Genomic DNA, 6,831 nt, shown 5'->3' on the forward strand with positions numbered 1-6,831 from the left:
AATCTCCAATCACACATACGTCTCTATAATCAAATCTTGCCAATATTTCATTTAAGTTATTATAGATTTTTTCCTAGTGATCATTTGGTGCATATATCATTGTCAGTAAAATCTTCTCTTCCATATGGATCTCGACTAACAGTATCCTACCATCTTCCACCACATATATCAAATTTGGGCTCAATTCTTTTTAAATATATGCTACTATCCCTCTTTTTTTAGTCAAGTCTCCAGAGGCAAAGGTATCTCCAAGTTTTTTACATTGTAAATAGTGCTGATCTTTCTTTCTGAGTCTCTTGCAGACAAGTAATATCTGCATTCACAATTTTTAATTGCCTAAATGTTTTTTTTTCTTTTTTCTGGTGAATTTAATCTATTGATGTTCGTTGAGAATATTTTTATTGGTTTCCTCTCCATTATATTTTCCCTTTATTAATATCTTCCTTATTCCTTCTGGTCATTTTCACTGGTTTTGGTTCCTGACTTTGGAATTTGATCCTTGAGGGTCCTTCTTCTTCTGATGCTGTTGAGTAGTCCTGTGTTGAGGTTCCTTAGTCTTTCTCTGCGCCTTCTTCTTTTCTGGCTCTCTTTTTCTTACTGTCCATTTGTTTTGGTCTCTTCCCGTATCTTTCCATAAAATTCTCCATCTTATGCATAGAGTCAATCTTGAACCTTTTTCCTTCATATTGAAAATTGACTCCTTCTGGAATTAGACATTGAAAAGGAATTATGTCCTCCTTTAGTTGCGTCATTAGTGGTGCGCATTCCTTCTGCCTCTGTCTCACTTTCCAGGGAGTCTCTTTTCGGACCCTTATCTCTTTATCTTGAATTTCTGTGGCTTATCCCTCAACATTCTCAGGATACAATCTCTGGTTACCCGTTGTGTAAATTTAACGTGTACCTCTCTTGGCACTTTATTTTTTTTGCATATAGCAAATTAACTCTGTATATTAAATCAATCTCTTTGATCATCTCCCCTTGATCTTCTTCCAAAAATTCCGCTAGGGCTTCTGCAAATTCAGTCCGCAAATCTTCATCTCTATCCTCTATTACATCCTGGCATTGAATAATAAAGGCTGCTTGTTCCATCTCAGTCCCATTAGCAAATTCCAAGCAACATCTTGTTTAGCGGCCACTTCTTCTGTTCTCTGGTGAGTTTCTTCACCTTTTGCATCTATTGTTTGAATTTGGTTTGCTATACCTTGAGTCATATGTTTGTTTTCTGTCAGTTGTACCTGAAAATCATCCATTTTCCCTTTAAGTTCTGTTACCTCTGTATTTAGATTTTTCATTTTCTCCACCACCTGGTATAATGTGGTATTAATTTTATCCATCCCCTGCAACTTCCTTTGATCATTATTCAATATTCAATATAAACACTTAAATCTGTCCTGTACCACAATTCAATTTATCAGCAATATTTAACAGAAATAATTACCAATTACCAATTCAAAAATTGTCCAGCAGATGACAATATTCCATTCAGTTCAGCTCCAGTAGTCTCAGAGTGAAATTTTTCCTGCATCATAACTTGTAATCCAGTAAAGGAAAAGGTAATGTCCAATAAAAATACTCAAAAGTCCAAAAAAAGAGAGAAAAAACAGAAAAATTTCCAAGATCCTACCAGTATATTAGTAAATCTGGCTCTTAATAATCCACAAAAATTGATAAATCCTTTTAAAAAGTAAAGGAAGAAAAACTTCACTGTTACCTTGTTTCCAACCAGCAGTTTAAGTGTTAGAAGCAAGTTACATAGGAGATAGAACAAAAGTCACAGCTTCTCATTCTCTTGCTAAATCTTCTGTTTCCAACCAGATAAATCCATTCATAGAGAGCCACAAGAGCAAAACAAGCACTGATAAATAGTACGTAGCTCTCTGCAATCCAAAGCCGTCCCACAGAAAAGGGAGTTTTGCCAGTCCCCCCTCTCCCTTTTTTAATCCTTTCTCAAGCAGAAAAGTTAAAAGGCTCTTATCATTCTGGCAATTCTTTGCTTTAAACAAACAGTTCACAGAAAGTTGTAAATCACATCTCAGACAGCAAGCAGCAAGAAGATAAAAGCTTCACTCCTTCTCTGGTGTTCCGAGTTTCAATTTCAATGAATTCTGCCAGACACTTGGCTATAGGACTTTCCCCTGATCAGTTCTGTCAGGTGCTACTGACCAGAATGATCAAGAGGCTTGTCCCCAGCTGTTTGACACCCTTCACATGTCGATTAGGGGTGTATAACCCCCCAACGTGGCAGTTTCAGTTTCCTCTAGAGACGAGCCCTAGAGTTTGCTGCCTCACTCCGACACTGCCGGCCACCCCCCCCCCCCGATAAACAACTGTTGATGGTCCCTGGCCACAAGGATGCTCGCCTGACCCCAACCAAGGCCAGAGTGGTGGAATTCGCTGTCTATGGAAACCAGGGCCCAGCAGGATTTACTATCCTTCTGCCGGGCCTGTAAAACAGAGATGTTCCGCCAGGCATATGGTTGAGGTTGGGACTTGGGTGAGCTCCTTTTTTGCCAGTCTCCTATTAAATGGGGGATGCAGCTCCTCCTTCCTGATTGTTTGCCGACTCACCTAATATGTATACCATCACCCCATCCCATGGGATGTATTAGGTCGGGTTTGACAAATAGGTCACTGTGAAGAGCTGCTGCTTTTTTGCACTGATTCTTATGTTTTAAGGTACTTTTATGTGTTTAATGTATTTAATTTATTTTAATGTGATTTTTATTAATTGATGTTACCCGCTGAGCCGGCTTGTGAGGGGAGTGGGTTATAAATTTAATAAAATAAAAATAAATCTGTCAATTCAACAACTGATAACAAAGCTCAAGACAATGCATCCATTTGGATTGAATTGAGACCTAGGCTTCTGGTCTCATTACCAATGCTGATTTCTCCACACTCAACACTGCACTGCATACGCCACCCAATCCAATCACACCTGCTGTTGTCATTCACTAGCTATTGTCATTTACCTACTATTGTCATTAGTCATCTGAAATCACTCCTCTCTCCAAGATATAAGGAAATGCACTGGAAATGTTGATAATCTTTATATTATTTTTGTGTGAAAAATACAGGGTGGCTATACCCCTGCTGGGGCAAGGGACTCCCTGCCCTCAACTCCCATTTCCTGGAGCAGCAGTGAATTTTTTTTTAAAAATGGCTCCTGCTTTGGAGGCCCGAACCATAATAAAAATAAAAAATGAAGACACATGAAAAGGCACCAAAATGAGTATAAAATAGGTTGTGAAACATAAAATGTCAAAAAAATAATGTCTAAATATGAGGTCCCCTTCGAACTTGAGGACCAGGCCAAACTGCTCTCCTGCCCCTCTCCCAGCTCTGCTTGGTATCAAAGTTGTGATTAGCAAGTCTTCTCAGGATAACGTTTGACCAAAATACTTCATTTTTGGTTCATTTGAACTACACAAACACATCCACATTGTTAATATCAAAGTCTTTAAACATGCTGTTCTACTGCAACGTATACAGTCCTGAGGAATTCACAAGCAAAGGGCATGCTCAGGTTAACCACTCTCTCATAACCTGTCATAAAATGCTCTGTGAATGCCTGTATAGCATGAGAGCCACTATAATTCTTTCTTCATTGCTGTTCCATTTGGAAGCACAATTTCTTCGAGAGGATCAGAGCCAGAGGAAAAAGCTGGACATGAGTCAGTAAAATATTAAAGGCCTGGCATGCTTACTACCTATGGAATGCAACAGTGTTTCAGCTCAGAAACGTTCTTACACAAGACTCGAGGCACATGTTTAAGTCCTTATAGCTTTGTCACCTCATTTTGATAGAGGGATTGTGTGATAGAGCAATCATATCCACCCAACATGAAGGATTTGCAAAGTACAACATTAGACACAATGTTTCAGAATCACAGAAAAAGAGGGAACCCAAAGTAAGTGCTCTCTTCCAGAAGCAGGAATCTTACCTGGAACTAGAGCCATTCTAGCAAGGAATTCCACAGTACAGAGTCATGGTCTGTACAGCAGTACAGCAGTAAAGTTGTGCAACTCATGAGTAGAGATGGGCACGAACAGCAATACGAACTTTAAAAAGCCACAAACAGCCCAATCTGCTGTTCACAAATCTGCTGTTAGTGAGGCCCCATTCTAAACGAACAGGTGGTCGTTGCAAGCCTCGTTCCTTGCTGTTTGTCAAGCCAGTCTGGCACCTGCAATCAATTCCCTTGGCAACATAGGCAGGGATTGTCTGAACTATGTGTGAACTCCTGCTGTTGCCCTAGAAACCCCAATCTAAGCCCAATTTAGCTTGATAGGCAGGTCTTCCTTCCAAGTGTGGAGCTCCAAATTTGTTACAAGGGAGCAAAGAGCAGGGGGGAGGGGGACTCCCAGCTCTGGCTTAGTTTGCAGACAGTGGAGAGGGAGAGAGTTGCTGTTGGCATTTTGATAGTGCATTGGAGCTTGAATTTTCTGTGTGTGTGGTGGGATATGGATCTACCTCTTCAAGTTCCAGGGCTGCTGCCAGGCTCTGGGCCAAGCTATTATTTATTACTGGTACCTTTCCTGCTGCCTGCTCAGGTAGGGTTTCTGGGAGTGGTGAGGTAGGGATCTTGATGGCTGGAGGAGAGCCTGCTGGCCCCCACGAACAACGAACATGTTTGTGAACAGGTCATGTTCATCAGTGTTCGTTGTTCATTGTTCGTGGATGGCAACGAACAGTGAACACCATGTTTGTTTGTTTTCTGTTCGTGCCCATGTCTACCTGGAACTACTCTTAACAAACAGCAAGGTACCCAGAGATGGACACTGGGTATATGGCTAGATGTGTGAGTGAAGAGGATGTGCTAGCACTCCTTTTCTCACTTGTATTCCATTAGTTTTCTCTAATACCCATTCCTGCCCTCATTATTTTTTGGCATACATTCTTCTTTCAGCAGCTGTGTTTTGGGGTGTTCTTTCCCAGGTTCCAGAGCTATAGAAGTAGGGGTGTGCGATTCGGGTTTCTGATTCAGGTAAAATACCCAAATCAGGCCCAATTCGCATAGATTCAGGATTTCCGAATCGGGCCCAGCATGCCGGGCCCAGTTCAGAAACCCTGAATCAAAGCTTCCCAAAGCGATTCATATAGCTTCAGGAAGCTTTGGGTGAAGGGGTTTAAATACCCCCTTCCATGCCACTGCGAAGCAGCAGGAAAAGGGAAATTTAAACCCCAGGATCAGCTGTTTGGCGGGGAAATCCCTGCCAAGCAGCTGATCCAAGCCGGCTGGGGTTTAAATGCCCCTTTCCAGGCTGCTGTGAGGGCATTTAAACCCCAAGATCAGCTGTTTGGCAGGGAAATCCACTTCGCAACAGAGAAAGAGCATTTAAATGTTCCTTTCCCCGTCGCTCCAAAGCAGTGGGGAAAGGAGCCACCATCCCCTTAGCCGGGGGGGGGGGGATGCCCTCTTCCTGCTGCTTTGCAGCAACAGGGAAAGGAACATTTAAATACCCTTTCCCTGTCACTCCAAAGCGGTGGTGAAATGGTATTCCCCTCTTGGACCAGCAGCTTGCCAAGCCACTGATGGAAGCCGGCCAGGATTTACAATGCACATTTCCAGAAGGGGCATTTAAACCCCAGGATCAGCGTTTGGCGGGGAAAAGTGAGAGGGGCTGGAAGCTTCCCTCATTTCAGTATGCTCTGAATCTATATGGAGCACATTGAAGTGATTTAATACCTGAATCTGAAATGGCTTGCTGCTTAGTGTTTTGGGTTTCATGAAAGTTTTTCCCGCTTTGGGTAAACCCAAATTTTTTTCTGGCGCACACCCCTAATCAGAAGCATGGCTGGTAAGCCCCTGGCCATAGACAGGGTGTGTGTGCACGGATGACAAATCCATTGCCACCAATGATTGGACCCTACAAACCTCTTCTATTGAGATGTCTTCTTCAGTTGGATTCAAATTTTTGTTTCCTCTTGGAAAGGCTTTCGTAAGAGACCTCATCACTATATGTACAAAAGAATTTCTTCACTCAGTTGTAGTGTTTTCCCTTGTGTCACAAGAAGGCTGCTAGACTCTCATATCTTCATGTTAGCCTGAGGACTCTGTTGCGTCTATTGTTTTATATAACGTTCTCTTAATTTAAAATGCATTGTTTAATTAACACCTTCTTCTACCTTGTTCTTTGTAGAAACATCACTGATCTTGAACAGTTTGTTTTTATTCTTCCCTTCTTCCTATCTTATATTTAATCTTATCTTAATTTTTTCCTCTACTCCTTGAAAGAGAACAAGGGAACCTGGGAAAGGATTTGATGTACAAACAACATTCTAGAAGTAAAGGTTTTGACAGGGAACTGAAGTAAGTGAAGAGCTTGTACACAGAACAGAACTGTAATGAAAAATCTTGACACTAAATTACAGAACTTACATAAAGAATGAGGTGGAACGAGGCAAATATTTTTATTTTATTTAACAAAATTTATATTCTGCCTTTCTTGCCCTCATAATAATATTCTGGGAGGAGACAGTGCTTTCTTATGAGGATAACACTGAAAATTTTTGCTGGGCTCTGTCAAGCAGGTATACTTCATAAACAGGTACAAAATTAGACTACTTCCTATAATAGGATTTTGCATTTAGATCTGCTTTGCACAGTTAAAACAATGTATGAGCAAAGTATCAAGGCATCCTTGACTGAAAACTGAGGTAAAATAAGTGATATTCTAGTGGTAATACGCCATCTGTTCAGCAGCACCATCTTGTGGCAAACAAAAACAGCAAAACTAAGTTCAGGGACTCACTCTCCCTTGAACAGATGCCCTAAATGGGATATGGACCTTCTTCTGAGAAGCACCAGCCTATCTAGTGAGTAAGAG

This window comes from Eublepharis macularius, chromosome 7, assembly GCF_028583425.1.
Source record: "Eublepharis macularius isolate TG4126 chromosome 7, MPM_Emac_v1.0, whole genome shotgun sequence".
Lineage (NCBI taxonomy): Eukaryota > Metazoa > Chordata > Lepidosauria > Squamata > Eublepharidae > Eublepharis > Eublepharis macularius.